Source organism: Apteryx rowi, unplaced genomic scaffold (assembly GCF_003343035.1).
Source record: "Apteryx rowi isolate R43461 unplaced genomic scaffold, aptRow1 scaffold_621, whole genome shotgun sequence".
Lineage (NCBI taxonomy): Eukaryota > Metazoa > Chordata > Aves > Apterygiformes > Apterygidae > Apteryx > Apteryx rowi.
Window position 1 is genome coordinate 268,594 of NW_020450896.1, and position 22,454 is coordinate 291,047.

Below are 22,454 nucleotides of genomic sequence, written 5' to 3' on the forward strand. Positions count from 1 at the left end.
CACCAACCACCAGAGTCATGTTAATGTCAATTCTTGGACTTAAGGCAGAAGTAGGACAGTAGCACTGGTGCTTTGCCAACGAAGGACAGCTTATTTCTTCAGAGTCTAAGTGCTCAGGCCAAGAAGGCAAAGGGGAAGACACTGAGGATCTACAGTCGGGTTACAGTAGCGATGACCGGCATCAAGGTTCCTCACCTGCCAAGGAAAACAACATCATAACCTGTAGCTCTCTAAAATGCAAACTATCGAAAGGGGAAGAGAAAGAGAAAACAGTGCTACTAAAATAAGGGCAAATCACAGGTCTAGCCCCTGAACCACCCTTGGTGTTGGAATACGGATCCACAGAGGAGAAAGAAGGCCTCTGTGAAGGAAAAAGGAAGGGGCTTGTATCAAGCAGATCAAAAAGAGACATTCACAAGCTGAAAGGCTTAAATTAGCACCTCTGAGACTGCAGCCTTGGACCCGTCACCACCAAGAAAGCGCTTCAGTCACAGACACCGGTGCTCAGGCAGCCTTGCAGAGCAATGCAGCGCTGAGGGCTAGAACCGAGGCCAGATCCGTGTAGGTTTGCACTTGATGGGCTGCAAATGCCGTGGAGAAGGGAGACGAGCAGCTTTCCCTGTTGCAAGCTGCAAGGACGGCACATTCTGGACCCAGGCTTTCTTGTCAGACCCCAGGGTTTTAAATGCGTTTCAGAACGCCCTCTCTGCAGCATGTGCTCTTTTAGTGGTGCAAGTTCATACTCCGCTGAAAATTTTTTCAACTTTTTTTCCCAACATTTTTGATTGTTAAGATTGAAAATTTCTTTGGAAACAGCAGTTTCATCCTTAGCGTTGCTTGGAGCAGGAGCTCCAGCAGAGTCCTCAGATGACAACAACAGATCATTTTTGAGCACCGCTCAATTCCCTGACTGCAAAAGCATAGTGTCATATAAATCTAAAGAAGTATCATGCCTGAAAAGGTTAAATTGCTAAGAAGAAAAGCCCCAAGAAGGAAAGGGTGTGAGGCCCTTCCCCATGGTACACATGAAATTTTGGGGGGAGGGGGGAAAGAGAGGAAACAGGGGGTCAGTAATTATTGTAAAGTAGTCTAAACCTAAGGACCATAGAAACAAGAGGTAGAAGAAAGAATAAGTAACTAGATAATAGTTCAGAAGGAAAAAGTTCCTTCAGAAACAAATTTTTCTCTTACAAGCATTAACTCATCAGTCTAGAGATTTCCGTGAAGGCAGTGAGGGTCCAACAAAATCAAATGCTTTATCAAAAGGTCTGGTAACTTATTTTACTATCCTATAGCAGGCTGTAGTAGCACATATTTTTTACACTTAATATTCCTGTCCTATAAGGCCGGAAACATGAAAACACGGAGCTGTCTTACTCCAGTGCGAACAGGGTGATTCACAACCACTTCACATCTCTGGATTCAGTGCATGAGGAGTGGACACCGGGCTGACCCTGGGTCTGCACCGTGGGAAGTCTCCCTTCTGCACTGTGCCTCTGCAAACAAGAAAGTAACCATGAAGAGAGCAGAAATCAAAGCAGCAACGGATAACCTCATGAGGTCTTGCCCCAACACGTTCTAGGAGAAGCTTTGATGTTACAGAAAGAGGAGGAACCCGAAAGGAAAGGTCCAACTTCCCTTGAGAATTACAGCTCCTCAGGGCACAGCCATAAAATGAAACGTATCTTAAAAAGATGTTTGCTTCTGGACTGTACCCATTACCTGTTTCTAGAAGACTTGTGAACGCTCTTTACAACTCGGCTATAGTTTCACATACAACTAAAGCAGTTCTGGGCTCTACAAAACAAACGTGTGCTGAAATATTTGCAAGCGACCCACTGCACAGGCAGAGATGCCCTTCCGATGCAGAGCTTCACAGTCACTCATCTGCATGGCACAAAAATGAAATTTGGTCAACTTAACGAGTTTACACCCAAGCATTAAGTCACTTCAAATGGCATGCTTCCTAAGCAGGTCGTTCTAAAAATAAACTTTAAACACAGCCAAGAACCATACTTATTAATTAAAAAACTTAAGTCATATCTGCAGGAACAGAAAAAGGAAAACATGTAATTAAACACCAGCAACACCAGCTCTGCTCAGTAATGCCCTACAATTCTAATTCTTATAGGATATAATAGAGAGTATATTTTTACCATCTTAAACTGTGCTGTCCCGAAGATTTCGGCATTCAACATCTCCAGTTTTCCTGCAATTTCATACATCTGCCCAATGTCAGAGATAAGTGACTTTGCCTAGAAATTCAACGTTTAACTATGCTATACATGCCTTGTTTCAAATAAATAGGTATAAGTAAACATTGTTTTGATGTTGTTTGATAGTTCCTATTTCACAGGACTAGAGGAGTTTAAAAACTCATCGCATCAGCAGCAGAAGTGGCAAAACGGCATCCCACGCAGCATACAGAATGTTCTTACCTAAATGACTGGAATACCCCTTAACTCACCCTTTTCCTCTCCTTTTGAGGCCACCTGCTCCAAAAGAGGCTGTATTGTAGGACTGAAATGTTATAACTGGCAAATTCCAGAATGGAGACAAACCACTAACTTTACAGAGCCAGAATCATCAAAGAATAAAAGCAGAACAATCATATAGAAATAACTGCATGGAGACCAACATTTATATCACATTTCACATTGGCTTCCAGCAGCCCCAGATGAATATTTTGGGAAGAAATTGCATTACAACACAAAAACAACCATTTCAAAAAGAGGTTGTTATAAAACACAGTCACAACACATTCATAAAGAGAAAGACATGGAAAGACTGCCGAGTTGAGCAGTAAAACATTACATATTTATTTGAAGGGGCTCACACAGCTTATTTACCAAAAAACCCACCAGTTTTCTTGCTGATGATATTTTGTCCCTCTCTTCTAAATACAATGTACCTGATTATTCCAATGGTCACACACCACATACATTACATTAGGGAAGTGAAATAGATGCTCCATTTTTTTTAAAGATAGAAAAATCTGCTAATAATTTGATAAGCTTCAGCTCAACCTTTTACTGCTTCATATCCGTTAAACTCCAGCTGTTTCTAAGGACTGAAGTCCCGTGTCGACCTATACCACAAAAACACGCAGTCACACGAAATGCCTGTCCCTAGTATTTCAAGCAAATAGCGCTTTCCCCCACGGGATTTACTAAGCAATGTAAATTGCAATCCAACACCCTTATTCCAGCACGACTTCCACCAGTTTCATGGGAGTTTTGCACCAGGAAAGATGCATGATCTGATCTGTGTAAATATGCTTTAAATTCCTGGTGCATTTGTTTCTGCATTTCATCTTTATCTGCTCCCACCAGTACCAAACTTGTTAAACCCTGGACTCGCGCCAGAACACTACTATGGACTGAGATCTACTGATGACTGTTTTGTTAATTCCTTCAGTGGTAACAGGAAACTACTCCACACTTCATCTTCCTAGTGGTGTGCAACATTCAATTCTAGCAGCAAAGATGAATGAGATTTCATAACTTCAGTTATTTATAAACCCATTAGTGTCACGTCACCCCGGCTATCATATAACGCGTATCGATTCTGAGCTCTATTTGGGCAATAACTCCTGTTTTGCATGGTACAGTACAACGGGGCTGTAATTTGCAAAAGCTCCGTTCCGATGGAGTCATTAGAAATTTGTTTCCATATTAAAGACAGAGTTGCACAGCTCTGTCAAAAAAATAGAGAGCTTGGAGGAAAAAAAAAAGGGTTGCTTTCTTCATTTACTCGAGCTCTCAAAACTTCTCAAGCAGAACTTGTGATCCTTGCAGCTGAAGCAGCATGGCACAGAGCTCAGCAATCATGTTTTTTCCCCAAGAAGGGACATGCAGCGGAGGTATAAATACTAACTTGTTCCACAATTAGTGGAAAAAAGCCCTGTGGCTAACACTGGGCACTGCAGAAGACTGGAGCAGTGCTCGGCTAACACTCACTTTTTGAAAAATCTCATTTTGTACCATGGCAAGATAAGACAAAGGAAGAGGGCATACGCTTCATCACGCTATCATTTAGTTATCGATGCAATCTCACTTAAGAGCTGCACAAGTTGCTTTTAATAAGTTTCAGAGTGAAAAACAGTAATTTGAGTCGCACTTTCAAGTCAGCTGCACTTCCAGCAGCAGTAGCTTTCTTTAAGCACCAAATAAATGATCAGGAGGAATCTTGCCTTCTTTTTCCCCTTCTGAACTTTTATTCTCAGCTGCAATACTCCCTCACACAACGCAAACACTGAGCAGCTCCCCACCTTGCCCCTCTCTGTACACATGGTAAGTTGGGGACAGAAGAGAACAACGCTGCTGTCACAGAGCTTTAAACAGTTTTAAACACCACAGAAGCCTACAAAYTCCCCCAAAAAACCCAATTTCTAACCAGCATAATGCAGGTCAGACTATGCTGAACATTGACATCTGACGAGTACCAAATACTTGCTAATTGCATGGTGACACACACTCACACAAAGTCGAGCTGCTTTGGTTAAATTACATTTAAATTACTATAAGGATAAAATCCCATTGTGTAATTTTACCTTATTAACAAGTTGTGGAACTGACAGACATCAATTTATGGAAGTAACCGACTTAAAAGCTAGCTCCGACGAGAGCGCCGCTACATCCAAACTTTGTGAAATACGCACACCCATACAGGAGTTTGCATTCACCAACTAAGTCGCATCATTGTCCAGTTTAACTTAAGAATTATGCAGGTTGCCTTTCCTAAGCTAAAAAGTAAAAAACCACAACTTCAGTCAAATAGGGAAAGATCCAAAGGAAATACAAGCGTTCGCACAGAGATTGAAAATAAATAATTACAAGGTTATATAGATGCGGTTTACGTGTGCTGCCCTGATGACAGCAGGGCTGACAAGCACTTAGCGCGGGGAGCAAAGTCCCGGCACGCACCAGCATTTGATTAATTGCTTCTGACCGATTTCCAATTCGGCGCTGAACGCGAGCCGTCCTTACGGACTCCGGTACTGAAAAAACGCACAACTGTACCTACCATTCGAGCATGGTATATAAGCTAATTTCACAAACGTAAATAACTTGCTTTGCACATCGTTATATATCCTCCTCCTGGCACGCTGCAGCCCGCGGAGGGAAGCCCTCTATTCACTCCTTTGGATGACCAGCGTATCGTAGGGTTTCTCAACCAGACCAGCAGGTCTCCCAGCACCCTCCCCTCCTCTTGCATCCTTCAGCAGTTCACGGGAGGCAGGGCATATGGTAGACCGCAGCATTTTAGTTAGCCAAGAAAGCCGATGGGCAGACTAGAAGTTAATAAAATAAGCATCTATTATTGCACTAACACTGAACCTGCATACTTTAGAGAAGACTGAAGCCTATTTTGCTCAACAGCAGCTGTGTTTACACTATAGCACAGTCTGGTACCTCAGAAACTCAAGGGAACTTAAATCCTACAATAACTAGGCTGGTTCTAAGGGAAAAATCGTTAAGAAAAGAAATGCACGCTAGCTTTCTTGTGTTGAATAAAAAAATCTTTATTTCAGTTGCTTTTAAATGCGCCACAACTTCATCCACCATGGACCAGGAATACAACTGGAAAACAAGACACAGTTTTCTTTGGTTGACAAAGTAGCATAATATAAAAATGCATCTGTGCTCACCAAATAACATTTTTCCCTTCTTCCCCAGCAAGGCACACAAATACGTTTTAATCAATACTGGGGCCAGTCTAAAGTTTAGACTTCAAACCACATCCATCAGTCACTGGCAGGAATAAAAAGCCTGTCCTCTAAAGTTTTCTTCAGATGACGAAATTGTCCGCTGTCAAGATGATTGTTATTTTTTATTTATTTAGGCTGGAGGGTATCTTGCTTTCTCTTCTTAGCACTCACTGAACAGAATAGGAAATACACTTTATCTGCAACTACCCAAAACTTTGGTCACCTATTCTGCATGATGCAGTCAACCTGACCAGAACTGTGGAGCTCCTTACTCAGAAAAGGAAAAATCTACTTGCTTTTACCTAAAAACATCCTATAGTGTTATGTTGAAGTCAACAGATCCATCCCTACAGGATCCCCGCAGCAGCAAGCCCCTGACTGGGGAACGCCAGCAGCCTTTAAGCATCAACATGCAGAAGAACATTCATCAGTGAGCCTTCTCGCCCATCTAAGCAGACCCATCACAGCAAAATCATTTGCTTAACCAGAGCTTTGGCAAGGATGCAGCCGATCGATACCCAGAACTTGTGAATTCGTGAAGCAGCAGTAACCAGGCTACCCAGTGACACCCTGCACGAAGAGCATCAGTCGTTCAACCTGACACAGTCAACGATTCTTCAGCTGGGCTAGTCTACTCGTTGCTCAGGACATGAGACAAAGCAGTTTTGTGATTTTTACTTAACATTCCCGCTGGGGCATCCCCCCCTTCCAACATTTTCATTGATGCTTACTCCATTTGCCTTTTGTTTATGATGCTGGATCTGGTTCGAACTGGGGAACACGGAGGATTTCTTCTTCAGAAAGAACTGCATCTAAACACAGAGAGACGCAATCCTCCCTCCAAAGTGGGACCCGACAAGGCAGGAAAGAACAGGAAACCTGGAATTTGGCATCGGCCTTTTCCTCGGGCTAGCTGTTCCCAGGAAACCTGCAGGTAGCACCAATGCCTGCAGATACCACAGGCAGAAAGGAGGCTGATCACAAAAGTTTCTCCAAAAGGTCACTGCCTTCCTAGGAGACAACTAAGATTAAAGAAGCTAGAGCCAACTGCTGCTCAGAAATTTGATGTAAAATTTGGAGTATTCTTAAGTTGCCTAGCCTCCCTGCTTCAGGGGCATATTCATTTTCTGCTACCACAAATGCCAATAAAACAGAACAAGTAGTGGGAACGCTGGGCACTTAACATCACCAACAGCTGGGCAGCGTGGGTACGACCAGCCTTCATTTAACCAATTCCCAAACCAGAGCATGCCAAAGAGTATTGTCAGGTGGCTACATCCAGCACTGCCCCAAAATTGCTCTGTAAAAATAAAATCATCACTTTTTTTTTTTTAATCAAAATGACTAAAAATGTAGTCAAAATGACTAAAATGCAAAATGACTAAAGATGTAATCAAAATGACTAAAAAATGTAGCAAGTTCTGGTTTTTGTTGTCACCAGAGACACTTAAGAGTACCTTAGCAATACTGCACAACACTGGACATGCTCTCAATTTGAGGAAAACACTTGCTGACTGCTTCTGCTCCTGTAAGTCTTCTTATGATGCAAAGCCCCCCACTGATCTTCCTCCCAGCTGGGGCACTTACAAACAGTTAAGCCACAGAGATCACATCATACGCACCTATTACCAAGAAGTCACAGTTACCCAAAAGGCACTTAAATAGCAGAGTTGTTTAGGAATACCCTCCTGATCTTAAATAAATGCTTAGCCCCCCAAAATCCTGAATAAATAAATAAAGTGGTGGGGGGGGGGGGTTAATAACCGAAGTCATCATTATAGCACAGGCTGTAACACTTTCCTACCAAGAGATCCCAGGCAGAGAGCACACAAATTTTTTTTCCACAACTTATAGCAGCACTGATATCAAAGACAACAAATGCAGCAGGAATAAGTATACCATAAGAGTTAAATGCCATCAGGGCTTACTAATTTTTAATATAACCAAATCAACCCAATACCGATATCTAAGGAAAACTACTGAAATCCAACCCTGTTGAGGGGTTAAGAGGAAATGAGAAACTAGGCTTATTCTTCACTGCTACTTCATTATTTTAACAAAATGGGATTCCAGGTTCCCACTCCAGATCTTCTGTTTTGAATGATAAAGCTGAAAATAACTTCTTACTTTAACACCACGTACCTTTTCTTCTTTGATGCCCCAAGAAGAGCTAATATGGCAATGTTGCCTGCGGACAGCAAAACATCCGGCAGCTTTCGGAGTATCCCGTCTGAAATGTCTCTTTACGCTGCATATTGGGAAACTGAGAAAGAGACCGAGTAACCCGGCAAAAGAGTTCGGTAATGCTATAATCGGCCAATGCAATCAGAGGCTTCGCATCAAATCTATCCTCAACCCCCTCCTACAGAGATTCAGATTGGTATTTTAAATTGCTGAACAACTGTATACACACATCCCGAGAGAGAGCAGTTGCCTAGTGCTGGTTCGCATCTTACTTGTGCTTCACAACAGCCTCATGCCTCTAACGCAAACACGGGCCGGGAACGCGAGTGCCGTGTCCCAGCTCACCAGGGAATTCTGCAACAAAGCCACCACCAGCAGTCACAACGCTAGATAATGCTAGTGCCGCTAGCGGGATCAAGCTTTCGCCAAAAAAAGAATATGCTTGGAAGGAGACAACGATACAGGTACATTTTTAAAAGGGAATGCTAAAAGAGATTAGGTTCATTTTTAAAAGCATCCCCATCTACGGTGCAGGCTCTCATGGCAAAGGCTAACCCCTACCTGCCACTTCTGCCGCAGAGAGAACGAAACCTTGCAGGAGAAGCCCAGCGGCACGATGTCACGATGCTGTTATGTCACATGGGAAGTCTAAATTTAACCCGAACTTGGAGGAATCGCAGATCTCAAGGTGGGAGAAGCAATCAGACTTCAGTGCAGCTTAAAGTCCACGGACCACGTCAGCACGTCTTAGACGGCCCAATACAATAATTCACACCACACCTTCTTGACTCAAAATTTCTACCCAGTTTGTCTACATGACCTCCAGGGAGTGTTTTCTCCAACAGGGAATTCTCATTGCCATCTCAGTTATTAAAATATACTAAGTCATAAAGCTTAAAATGTTTCTTAAATTATTAAAGCATATTTATCAACATCTCCGTCTCAGAAAGCAGATTAAACAAGGCCCAATATCCAGCTTTTCACCCGCTCAATGAAATATCCTTCAGCTTTTGTTTTTGTATTTTAAGACATCAGAGAAAGATTTTGCACAAATTTAGGAGGAGAATCAGACACCTCTGCAAAAATAGAAACCTCACAGTTAGGGAGAAATTTTAATCAAAAGCTGGAAAATCTGCACTGCATATAAGTTTCTGTGCATTAATAATCAGTTACGACCAAGTAGCTGAGCAGGTCCCCTGACAAACGCGTACGTTGAGAAAGCAGAATGGCTCCAGAGATTTGCAAAGCATCAAAGCTCATCTAGGAACCGACCCACAGTTTGATCACCATAAGTATCTCACACGCACACCAAGTTGTTTTACCTGAACAAAACAGCTCCTCTACCTGGAAACATTAGTGCCCAGTAGGCAAGGGGTTAGCAGAGATAAGTTATAAGGAAGAAAGCTGTTACTCAACCAGTTTTGATAGACAGAGAAATCTTTGCATATGAAGCAGCTCCAGGCTGCCAGTGTGAAGACAACTCAAGCTGGCAAGGTCAGAAACTGTTGATGTGATGTTTGTAAAAATGCCCATGTGAAACGAATCAGGTATCACGAGGTAGTCGCAAGAGCCTTTCTGACAGGGGCCTTGCAGTCTTCACATTGGCCAGAAACCCCGGCTTAACTAGCATGAATAGAATTAAACATGCTCCCATTCTGGTTACCTAGAAGAGGGAAATACATTCACTGAAATTACGTACAAATAACATGGATTGGAAAGCTTCAACAGCCAAAAGCAAGACTTTTTCTTATCCATTTTCATATTTTCTGTCCTCATAAGAAAACTATTGCTAAGAAAGGTCTTCCAGCAATAACGAGCTTGCAGGTAACTGAAGTGGATCATCACATACTGTGTGTTAAGTGCAAATCAAACCACGGCCTCTCCACTCCATGTCTTCTCACTCTTGCAGAATACATTTGGCATATTGCCATTTCTGGGAAACATGACCCTCTGTCACAACCTTGACAAGCAGTGATGGATCCAGGGTCCTGGCACACATGAGCACCTCCTTCCTCTGATCAGGTTTTAAAATCCTTCTTCAAGCCATATTTGCCTATCTGCAGCAGAGTTTTTTAAAAAAACGGCTAAAAGCAAGCGCTGGCAGAGTTAAAATCCTGGAACTGCAGTGGCAATAATAATTAGGCTTCAGGGTTAATAACCCACTGCAAAAAGCAGAAAGCAACAAAAATGCATGGCAGGTTAGGACAGAGTGTTGGTGCTTTGGTGGAAAACTTCTAAAAACAGACAGCTCTTACAAAAGTGGCAATGGCAAAAAGGGGAAATCTCCGCTGTGGGGGAACTGAGAGTCACCTGCTAGCAGGTATGACTACCTTCCATTTAATCTATTCGGTGGGTTACTCTTTATACTTCCTCAGCACCTGGAGCACACGAAAACCGTTGAGCCTTACAATTTTTTGTACGAGGAATCAGAAACGTTTAGAATATGTTTGTGCAATACTGTGATCCACTATAATCACAATATCCCAAGCTATTACAGTGATTGACAGAATAGATTTTGGACATTCAGCACTATCATAAAAGACTCACCAAAAACCTAGGCAAAGTTTAGTCTATATTTGATTTTTGAAGTCTACACCTTCCTCCTGCTACGTTTCTCTGCTGATACTCTGATTTCTCACTGAGATGTTTAACCAAATACATGAAAGTTATTCTCAGTCTTCAAGACCAGAACTTGCACGGCAGTTCCACCATTAATTCAACCCATCCCCAGAACTGGTTTAGCAACCATAAAGCCCTTTCTCCCCTATCCCCATTCCGCATCCACAATCTTGCATTGCCAACAGCAAGTTGATCAGCCCCATCGCAGATTAAGTTGCTCAAAGAACTGCAGAGTCATTTAAAAGACCTTGTCAAACTTTCACAGTTTTAAATGCAAGACATGGTGGGGAAATTTCAGTTTTAACCTGAAGACAGGGTTTTCTCTGTCCTACTCAAGTCAACAGACTCTGATCTATTCTTTTCTGATTTTCCTATTAGACAGGAATTCTACCCCAGCAGCAATGTTGCCCGGGACTTCTCCTAACCGTTCAGTCGATAGTCACATCACATTGATCCCTGAGCAAGATCCCAAGAGCAGATATTTACTCTTTTAGAACAGCAACGGCAATACCCATCTGACAGACTGCACTGAAAAAAGTCTGCTACTCCCAGCCCAAAATGTTTTAAAAGCATCAGTACTGTTACCCAAGCAGACTCCTGGCACCTGGCTCCCGGTTGGCAAAGCTTTTCCAGCTTTCATACCCTCAGACGCTGATGTTGCCTGCAGTCATCTTCCCTTGCTACGTGAAAGCGGACTGACGTGAAGAATAGATTTTGAGTATGCTACAATGGTAAAATAATCATACAAGCCTTTACCTATGCATCCAGTCAAACGAAAAATTTGAACGAGATCTTAATCGAGTCTCACAGCATTTGAGTGTACGCTTTTTAGAGAGTTCTGTGCTTTTAACAGTGGCTTAGTTTTTCCAGATGCGAGGAGAACAGACCGTAGCACCAGCCTGCCGCAGGGCTAGGTGCAGCATTTCAAGCATGCCTAGCAACTGCCTCATCAGTTTTTAGACTGACCAGAGGAAGGGTCTGGGCCTCCCCTATGGGCATTACAGTTGCAACAATAATTTTATTGCATTTCTTACTATGCAGATGGTATAGAGGCAAGCTGAAAAAGCAGATGTTGCACCTGCTGTATGCGTATTCCCTGTCAACTGCTGGTAAAAGCAAAAGCGTCCAAAATACCACCGACACAAAAGCACACGCAACCTGTAAAGCCAAGAAAACTGGGAAACCCTGCAGAGGTAACAAACTCCAAAAGTTCACATCTCTATAAACAGACATTCAGCTTAATACAAGAGCAACTTCCTCAGTTCCATGAAATTGTTTCTAGTGAAATCACAGAACCAAACTTTTACATGGTGAATTATCTTCCCATTTCAGATATAATCATGAGAAATTGTGCATGCTCATCTCTCGAAGAAAATGGTCTTTCAGTAACTTTTTCTGAAAGAATTGTGATTTTTTTTTAATTTTTTATTTTTTTTAAGGATTCAAGATGCAAATGCAACTGGTCCTACCAACCTGATGCTTCCAGGAACCTGATCGTATACACAGCACGATTACACACTTGCATTCTCCAGCTGAGAAGCACAGCTGTTTTTACTTTCTAATTGCGTATCTTCTAGTTATTAGTTTTATCAAAGAAACTAAGCTGACAGCATGAGCTATTTTTACAAAAGCAAAAAACCAGAGTATCAGATATAACACATGAAAGATAAAAAAAGGATAGTTTTTTGACTAAGCAAATGCATTACAAAGCTTTTATTAGGGTTAATTTTTTTTTTCTAAGTTCATTCAATATAAGCAGGAATTTTTTGACAAACTTGCACAGTATTTGAGCCAACAGAGAAGGAGATACATTCAGCAATGACTACTACTTCAAGAAACGGGCACTACTTCTTTATCATAATTCAAAATATTTCCTTCACAGAGAAATTTTTGCACACAATAACTTGTGAAATAATAGAACTAATATTTTATCAAGCTACCAGTCTTGAGTATTAAATAACTTGAGAAAATACTAATACTTGACTCCAGAGTACTGGAAAAGGGATGGTTTTTGGGGTGGCATTATGAGCACCTGGGCAGACAACTCAAAAACCTTCTGAAGCGTCTTGCCCGTGAAGCTCACGTTCCATACTGATCTCCACGCTCATACTCACTTTTCTTTTGCCAGCTCCCTCCCGCCTTTGCTTCCCTACGAGCGTCTTCCCTCCATCAAATCAGACATCATCCACATTTGGGAAATCAAAGCAGCTGCAGATCTTGAAGGCGTGAAGTCCAAAAGAGGAAGAGTCAGGCAACTCCAGTTATGTTTGTGTGCCTACACGTCCTCACTTCCAGCACAGAGCTGTACTGAGCACGTCATCGTGGATACACGCAGCTTCACCCTGCGAGACGGAATCGGAGCATTCTTTGTCACAAAAGGCAGTCCTGATGACACTAAGGACCCTTCCCTGCAGGGAGAACAGGGCCGCAGCTGGGTCACAATACCTTAGCGTGAGACTGAGCAGCTCCTTACAGAGAACCATTGCCACAGAGCAGAGGCGTATTTATTGCTACCTAGCATTAGCATTTATCATCAAGCTTGAAAGAGTTATTTTAGATTCATGGACTGGAATACGTGGCCCAAAGTCCACACTATCAAAGGTTTCAGGCACCAGGTTTGATGGCTTCAATGGGAGTCGAACTCCTAATGCTCGGAGCATCAGGCCCAAACTACTGAACCTTGGGAACCAGCCACTGGCGTGGACTAAACAGCAGAGAGCAGGTTGTCCCCACACTGCCTTTGGTTTCGGCCACTGTCAGAGCTGCCCCTTCCAGATCTGGTATGACAACTGCCACCAGCATGGGGAAAAAAACAGACGCAGCACTTTGTTTGCTGCTTTTATTTTTTAAGAAAGAGAGATGAGCAAGGCGTAGAGGAGACCCCTCGGTCGAGCTGCCCATAAATACAATGCTCGCGTCAAATCACGCTGCCAGTTACACCAACAAGAGACATCATCCTTTTCACATCTTTTTAAAAAGTCCCTTAGGAAACTAAATCGATAACCTTAAACAATAACAAGTGCACCCAGAAAGCAGACCGCTTTAAGCATAACACGGAAAAGCACTGTTAGTGTTGGTTTTAGGATTATGTGTTTTAATTACACCCCCTCCACCCCCTCTTCTTGCTTTGTAATTGCGTTTTCTCTTCTCTTTAAGGAGGCTAACTTTATCCATAAGAGCCTGTGGACGGCAAAGAGTTCAATGCTTTCACCGCAGAGTCTGGAGGTCTCCCACTGCTTTCCGAGATCTCATTCGCATTTTGTTTTAAAAGTGTTCCAGTTCAGATTGGCACAGACTTTTTAACAGAAATGCATAGATAAAGGAGGGGCATTATAATGATAACCAAAAACAAAATAAAAAAATCCCCTCTGCATCTGAAGGGATCCCAGAAACATTAAGGTCCTGAGCTTCATCACAGGGCTTAGGAAAACTTTATTCAACAGGGTACGCTTACTTACAGTCTATTTGAAATTCCGGATAAGGACACCATAACATGTTCTTCTTTCCACCTGCAAATTTTAGGAAACCTCGCAAAGACAAGCTGGCACAAAACATTGCCACTGTACCACCAAATCGCCCTCCTGTCTGATGCCTTGACGCTTCACTTTCCAGAGGCAAAGAGCAAAGCCTTCTTCCTGCTCTCATCATTTACCCTGCCCAACTTGGCCACTGTTTCAGTTCCACTGTGCCAGCACATCCCTTAACAGCATGTTCAAGCAGCAATAATAAGGGGCTAAGAGCCCAGCAATGCTGCTACTGCTCACCTTGCAGACCAGATCACATAATACGTTTCCAGTGTCAAAACAGCAGCGGAGCCTTTCCTGAAAAGCGCTCAAGTTTCGTAACAGGTTCACAAAACATTTCAGAGCAACGAGGCTTTAAATGTGGCATTTTAATCTAGAAAACAGAGAGAAACACACACGTGCACTTTACTGTGAAGCCAGAACAGGTCTCAGTGGATTTATGAATTCTGCAAGACTTCGAGTGTCGACATAAATAATCCCCACAAAGGCCCTACATTTGATCTTGGAACATCTTCAACCAACTATGACCTTCGAACATGGTGACCAAAGGCCAAATGACTCCCTATTTACATTGTAGCTCATGAAGTGTTCCATATTATCCATGGAAATGCTCTTTTAACTTACTAAAGCGCCATTTGAGCCACAACTAAGACTCTACCACCCTTTGCGCTTGCAAACTGCTATGGGAATCACAGCTTTCCCCCCGTATCTTTTCTTGCTAAACAGAATTATAATATTATGAGCACACTAAATCAAGGACTTCTCTCTCCAGGCAATGCCACAAAAATATGGCCTCGTCTTCTGCTATTGCTCATTAACGGATAGGCTTCCGTCCCATCCCTCCATTAAAAAAAGTACAGAAAGCTAAATAAATAAATAAATAAAAGCTTTCAACAATACAGATTTCAGATCACAAGAACATTAACGGGCCTAAAGGCCTAAAAATAGTGATAGCACAGGATTGTAGTGAATATCTCAAAGTAAGGGGTGATGTTCTTATTAACCCAGCATCAGGAGTGCTGCAATTACATGAAAATCTGTTCTCATTTTAAGATTTTTATTTTTTTTTTGCACGTCTGTTCAGATAGAGAACGCAAACATGAAGCCTAAGGGCTCAAAAGCCAGAAAGCAGCTAAAAAGATTCTTCTGCTTTTAGGAGCATCAAAAGCTTGATGCTGACAGGCATTTTGAAATCCAGAGAAATTTTTTCATTTTATTACCTCTGCGGCCCCCTTCCCCCCAAAGTTCATGGGATACTTTTTCAGGCATCACTCTGCTGGTGTGTGCAAACTTCAGAGGGGAAAGCCAGTCTGCCGTTTCTGTTGTGCAAACATAAATACAGAAGAGATAAGACTATTCTTTTTGAATTCAATTTCAACTTTGGAATCATCAGTTTTGATAATTAAATCAGAAATTTTAATTTTATGGCATGATGTAATAAAACCAGTGTCTTAGGACTTTTTAAGGAAGCATTTTCAGGAAGAATCTATCATTTGATTTTTCTTTTATGGCATCTCCTCTATTTTCTTTCCCCACATCAGTATTCTAGATCTAAATGGAGTCTCATGGAAGTTCTTAAGTGCTAACAAAAATACCTATATTTATTACGATCACGTGTCTCCGCTGTGAGATTCAATTTTAAATGCACTCGATATGAAAAAAATTGTCTGCCTGCTTGTTTTCAACAAACTTGCTCTGATGATAGCCCAAGTCTCTCTTGATTTGCTCTGTCTGGATGTTTAGATGCTAGAGAAACATTAGGTGGAAAGTGCAGTGTCAGATGTAAATTAAACCATCTCCCCCAGCTGAGCGCTGCCCTCAGCTGCAACCAGAGACTGCACAAACACCACCACCATCACTTCTAGGAGGAACCAGAATTTAAAAAACAAATTTGTTTGGGCTCTATCAGATCTCTATGCAAAGCAAGTACATAAATTCAGTGAAGAACTGGGCTAGGAAAAAAATCCCCCCGCAAAACTCCCCCAAACTTTCCCAAGCTGAGGTCATCACGTCTGCAGCATCAAAAGTTTAATTCTTGTAAGATACTTTGCTTATGGTTGTGGAAAAGCCTTCTAAACACACAAGATTAAAAGCCTGTTCTTCTATACCAGGGGACAGGTAAGCACAGAAGTTAAGCAAATAGCCACAAAATGAACAGAAAATTGCGGCACAGAAAAACTGCGGCCCGCAGAAAAACACTCATTCATCAAGTGGCTTTTGGGGGCTCCTGGATTCAACTCTCCCCAATGCTCTTCATGCCTTAGGCAGAATTCATGCAGAATATAAATCCTTTGGCTTTTAGTATGCCACCACATAATACGGATGAACTGCAATGCACAGTGCATTTTCCCCCGAGCACGTCACACAGGTGTCGGACACAAGCACCTCTGTAAGGCACCAGGCAAGGAGATGGGCTCAGCTGATCTCTTACCTTTACACCAAGGACATTTGTTCTGCTGTTTTCCAAACTGGAGTAACTGGTGATCTATTTAGAACACTTCAGTACATAGGCTTGGTGGCTCTGTGTAAGCCTGGTATAAATCTGAATTAACATCTTTAAAACTTTACAAACAGGGAAGAGTAAGATTTTTTAAATGTTGAAATTATCAGTGTGGAATTCAATAAGTATTCACTGCATAGCAGATCCAGTCCAAGATACTTCATTTAATGACTGCAGGAAATAAGAGTTTTACTAAGGATATAACACAACACTAAGGCAAAAAAGAGGTTTAATGGTCACCTCAGATTAGAGGGTGGTCAAAAATAACAGGAACACATAATTGCTGGTATCAGCATTTCAGGTCTATACATATTCCACCATCAAAATGAAAACTCTTTCGTAAGTGTTTCTTAAATAAAAGTAGTTCATAATTGCTAACAATTGACAGTTTGAGAGCTTTTTGCATACTGAAATAATTTTTCAGTATTAAACTTGCTGTAAGTATTCAATTTATTTTTTATCTGACTTAATTCCTTCCCCCCCGCCCCATACCTCCATGAACATCCAAAAGCTGACAGTGAAAGAAACCGAAGCCAAATAAACCCAAAGGCCAGGATCTCACGCACGTCTCCCCTTCGCTCCCAGCATACTCTTTCCTACCCCCTCCGCCAGCAAACTGAGTTGAGAAATAGGTACTCTGAGCAGAAAAAGAAAATCCATCAGAGCTGTGCATCCTATTGGGGTTTCAGCTGGGGGAAGCTCTGGGCATCTCTAACTCGCATTCAGCCTCTTTGACACAAGTTAAGGAAAGCAAACGTCTCGTAAGCTTGGGGCCCACACGCACCATGCTGTCTTTCCAAGACCTGCTGGTGTCCGTAAAGAACTGAATCATTTCAGAGCATTTTCTGGAAGATCATCTCATACTTTAAAAGCTGATTAAAGAGACAGGAAGCAAAGATGGAAACAAAAAGTCACTTTTCACAGGATGCACCGATGAGTTTGTACAGTGTTCGGCCTTTTTTTTTTTAGCGTTTAGGAGCGATCCAGAGAAGAGCCCAAATAACAAGAAAGCAAAGTTTTAAGACACCAATGAGCTGTTTCAGAGATGAAAATTAAGCATTGTTTGCAAAGAACTGCAGAAGGGTAATAGAACAGCAGATGAAATTAAAGGCAGAGTAATAACACATGAAGAAATAAATTAGATCTCATTGTATAGGTGAGGTTAACTACGGCAACTCAAGATTTTGAAATTGTGATGACTAATTCTCTCAGAGCATTAACTTCAACCTCATTAAGAGTCCAAAGGAACAGAGAAGGAGACGGAAAATGTTGTGCTCCGGTTCCAGAAGCCCCACGCACAACCGTACTGTGATACAGCCTGCTGGTCCGGCCTCAGACAGCCACGGCGAGATTAGACGACGCACAGAAAAGGGTATCAGAGATGATCGCAGGCTTGTAGTGTTCCTACGCTAATAGAGACTGAGGGACAATTTAGTTTAACAGCTCAGAAATACCCATAACCAGACAGAGCAGTCCCATCTCCCCGCTATGTGCCCCGTTACAACGGCGGTGCTGGTAACCACCAGAACCGGTGGATTTGGGGAGGATCAGGCCACGGGACAGAGCCCCGGCCAAGCCAGCGGCTCCCGCGCAGCCTGCAGCCCCGCATCACCAGCGGCAGGAAGGATCACGCTGTGTTTCACCGTTTCTCATCCTCCCTTCAGCAGGGTTTCGAGGTAAGCCTGGGAGCACTACTGATCCGACATGCTGTGGCAATTTTTATGCTCATTGCAACTGCAGCCAGCCTTGGTTCACTAGCACAAAAACCTCATTAGGTGTCTTCAACAGCTAGCATGCCAGGATTCGTCCTTGAGGGGGGAACCCAAAATGGTTAATTTTAACCCACTAAGGTAGATTTTGCTATAGTGTTTCCCAGAAGTCAGTTTGTRCCTGGTGACAATGCATATTTCTCCTTTTTGAGCAGACAATACAGAATCCAGTAGTGTTATGAAATCTAAAATTCAGTGCTTGTTTGCAGCCTCGCTTTCCGGAAGGAAACCTGTTCACATCCATACGATTGTTCCCTCCGTGAAGGTGCCTCGGAGAGTCGATGGGCAACTGTTAGACCAATCGTTTTAGTATATTTAATATCACTCACATTTGTCTGCGTATGAGAATGATTAAGATCGACAAAATTATTCTGATGACGCTATTTAAATAATAGTACAAAGGAGGGCCAACTTATATAAATTGCTTTAAATAAAAGCGTATTAAGCTACACAATCTTGCGAATTCTCAGTAAGCTGAAAACAGTGCCCAGTAAGCTTCAGCCATTGTTTGGAAACAAAGTGTAAAAGAGAAAAATTGAATATTTAAATACAAATCTTACCTTCACTAGAAATAAGTAATCTCTATATTTCTTACAGGATAATCATAAGAGTTATAATTTATGTCAAGTTGCATTTAGAGGGAAATTGGAATCCAATTAGAAATAAAAACTGCATTTTCATTTTGTTTAGCTAAGCAATATTTTTACCTTAAAAGCATCTAACAGATACAACGAAAACAATATTTTGGTTTAAATTTAAGAAATACAGAGAGTTAAACCAAGAAACATTATCTGCAGTTAATGAAGTTGATTTATTCTTGTCGCCTTGTCCTTCCAGATGTTATCATTTTTGTACCAGATTGGAATCTTCCCTGATTTTTCAGTTTCCAATCACTGTCTCTTACTTAAATAAACTGAACTGGTTGAGAAAAACAAACGAACAAGTGTTGGACATACTCTCTCTCTGCACTTGCAGATAGGCTAGAATGATCTAGAACTGGCTTATTATTTCAATAAATTCTGGGTTTAAGTATTTAGCCAAGCGACTTTCCCAAATACACTGGTTTGGCTTTCTTTAAGAAGAGTGGCAAAAACATACTAAAATTTGCAAAAGCGTGAGTTCAAAGAACAAGATTTGCCCATAACAACAGCAATTCAAAAATTAAGTTAATTTACCCCCCTTGAAAAAGATTCTATTTAAAAATTTTAACCAACAGTTTAAGACATAATAATCACCCTTAAAGACAGACATTTGCTCCAAGTAAGCTGCTGGACTAAAACACCTAGCTGCTAACTTGATTAAGTTCTGTTTTGTAGATAAAGGAGAAAAAATTTCCCTGAAAGAGGGAAGATTTTCCTGTACCTATGCCCATGGTCTTATTAGTATAAAAGGAGTTCATTAGTCCTGTTCAGTTGGCCAATTAGTGCTATATATATAGCACTTATGACTGATCCTGCACTTTGATTATTTGTTAGGACCATTAGTTTAACCCTCATGATAATACTTTAAAGAACAATGAGCAGAGTTAGTCCTGAAAGAAACCACTGCTTTCCTCAATAATTTCGCTTTTAGGATGTGCGTTACATTACCGAGTTCAGTTCTGAGGCAACCCATAGGCCCAACTGCAAGAAAGCATCCCATGTTTTAATCCAAGAAACCTGCCTATCTACTAGACGTTTATCATCTGGCTATTTCTTCACGAATTCTGTTGTCCTGATCTTGTCATTTATACTGAAACATGACTAGAGGAGTTTGTACTTAATACTGTACATGGATGGGGACATGCTTGGAATGAGACATTAGGAAAAAAACAAACTAATATATTTAAGAGAAAAAGTCTATATGTGCATATAATAATACATAATTCTTGGGGCAAAGTTAATGGGCACTGAGGCCAACAGTGGTCTCCTTCCAAGGAAATATGCTTTGACAACAGAGGGAGATATTTACAAAAAACTTCTAATTTCAGACAACGCTTTACAGTATAATGGAGTTTCTAAACAGAAACTTGATGCCAGATCTTAACAGTGCTTACATTTAAAATACAGCTCCCCACGTACAGAGCATGCTTGAGCAGTAAGGGTGTACCAGCTACCACGACTCCCAAGAATCTAGCGTAAGACATACACTCCTAAAAATATTTACCTCAGTCAAGCTACAAAAAGAAAAATAAATGCCCCAAATAAATGGAAAGTCTTACATTTATCTTTGCACAGGTCAAGAGACCAAGGAAGCGATAACAAATGCCAAAGCATCACTTACTCCAGTAGGGAGATGCAGGACGCCCATGGAGCTTCCAGAGCCGTGTGCACGACAGGCGCACAAGGGCACGAGAGGGGAAGCGCAGTCACTGCCTGGCTTCATCAGCTTCTTCCAGAAACAATGACAAATCTGAAGGTGCCATTTACGGCTTCTGCTCACCCATCCCCAGAAGAAGTAGAGACTTCAGCCTCTAAATACATCGAGACGGAGCTCATCTGCTCCGATCCACTCGATATCTACTGCAATATCACTGCTGAGGTCCCGATGTTCTTAAAAAAGATTAAGTTGACAAACATCAAAACCTCGCAGGGTTGCCCCTGCACACACCAATGACCCAAATCTGCGAGATACAGCACCTCTTGAGATATGCTGAGAGCCCTCAATTCCAATCAGCCAAAATGGGAGAGGAGCTCACTCAGCCGCCTCCCTTAGTCTACTCCTAAAAAAAAAAATAATAATAATAATAATAATAAAAAAAGCATCTCTTCCATCTTTCCTCATCGCTCACTCATTGCTCAGAGAATCTCAAAGCTGGTTTAACAGCCACATCATTTTTAGGTACCATCAAATGCCACTGTTCTCCTTTCCAACTCATCTGTTTGAGGAAAGAGATCATTTCTGAAGTGAACAAGAGTGTCCTCGAGTGTAATGGCAAATAAAGCAGTGTAAATGAAGTGCCACGGCAGGATAAACGACAACCTTGAAAGCCAGCAAGCTGTTGTTCAGGGTGACTCAAGGGACAGTAAACACTTTTTAAAGGTCCACATAATCTGAACAAGTTGTTATTAACTCTGTAACTAGTAGCTCACCTGAACTGTAGGTAGCCAGCTGCAGCTAGGTTCATCTGCCAAAACCAAACGTGTGGAGAAAGTCAAAACAAAATACGCAAGGCTTCCACCTAAGGGAAGGAAAAACTACTGTTCAAGAGTTGTTTACCAAGAAGTACTCTGCGCAGCAAAAACTTAGGTGTCCTTTAAGACTGCTCTGTCTTATTTAAGAAAGAGAACTTAAGAGGGCAGGCATTAGAGTCAGGCACCTACAGAAGACTATTCTAGTACAAACCTTGATTAAGTCCTCTTCAAGTTTTAATGTTATTGCTTCCTTGATTTTCTTAGGAAACAAGGCTAAGAGTTTCCCTCTAAATGTGTGCACATATACATGGTTTTCTGCCTATTCTCCCATGACTCTTCATCAAACATGGTCAACAAAACCTGACAGAGGAGCAGGGGTCTCAGGGATGTTAAGGTCCTACAGGTGTTGTACTCAAATGCTTATTTCACAGGAAAAAAATCCATATGTCACTGTCTCCACTGAAAGAAAGACTGACACAGACATTTTCTATTAGGCAGCAGAGGAGCTCCAAGAGGTAAGAAAGGAGAAAGGGGGAAGCCAGAAGAAGCAGGAGACCTTGGAAGCTGGGCTCTGTCCACCCCGTGGCTAACAGGCCTTGTCCATTTGCACAGTGCCTACCAAAATGCTCCTTGGTAGTGGCTCTGGGTGATAATCAAATACTACTAAAACAAACCAAGCTGAAAGCAGTCCCTAAGAGTTATCACTTTCCCCTCTTCAAAGCATTTTTAAATACCATGATTTCCTGGAGAAGTGGAGAGTTAGCTGGAGAATGGTGTGCAAGACATCTTGTTCCAGCCTCCTTTCTCTGAGCGGTGGAAGGGGACCTTCCAAACAGTTGACTCCCATAAAATGCAACGTAATAAGAATGCAGAGCAGAAATGGTATCACAATTCACTTCAGTTCTGTGGACTAGCCTTTGCTAAGTACATTTTAGAAGTATAATCTCACCGACAAGATGTAGGCTTATTTTTAAAAAAATAATAATAAGACTTCTCTCATGAACACCAATCCATAAAGGAAAGTATGGTAAAAGG

The 22,454-nt window shown here is 41.8% G+C and overlaps 1 protein-coding gene across 4 annotated transcripts in view; it reads right to left on the bottom strand.

Annotated features, from left to right (window-relative positions):
• SFMBT1 (Scm like with four mbt domains 1) overlaps positions 1–21,479 on the bottom strand; it is a 77,428-nt gene extending 55,949 nt beyond the window's left edge. Inside the window, exons 1-4 of one of the 4 annotated variants that reach the window (XM_026084001.1) lie at positions 21,378–21,479; positions 15,258–15,356; positions 14,278–14,410; positions 12,628–12,855 (exon numbers count right to left, since the gene is read on the bottom strand). The gene's annotated coding sequence lies outside the window, so the exon portion shown is untranslated. Of the gene's footprint in view, positions 1–12,627; positions 12,856–14,277; positions 14,411–15,257; positions 15,357–16,468; positions 16,907–21,377 lie in introns of those variants that run through there. The other 3 variants (XM_026084000.1, XM_026084003.1, XM_026084004.1) reach the window with 3 other exon arrangements.
• Between the last annotated feature and the right edge of the window lie 975 nt (positions 21,480–22,454).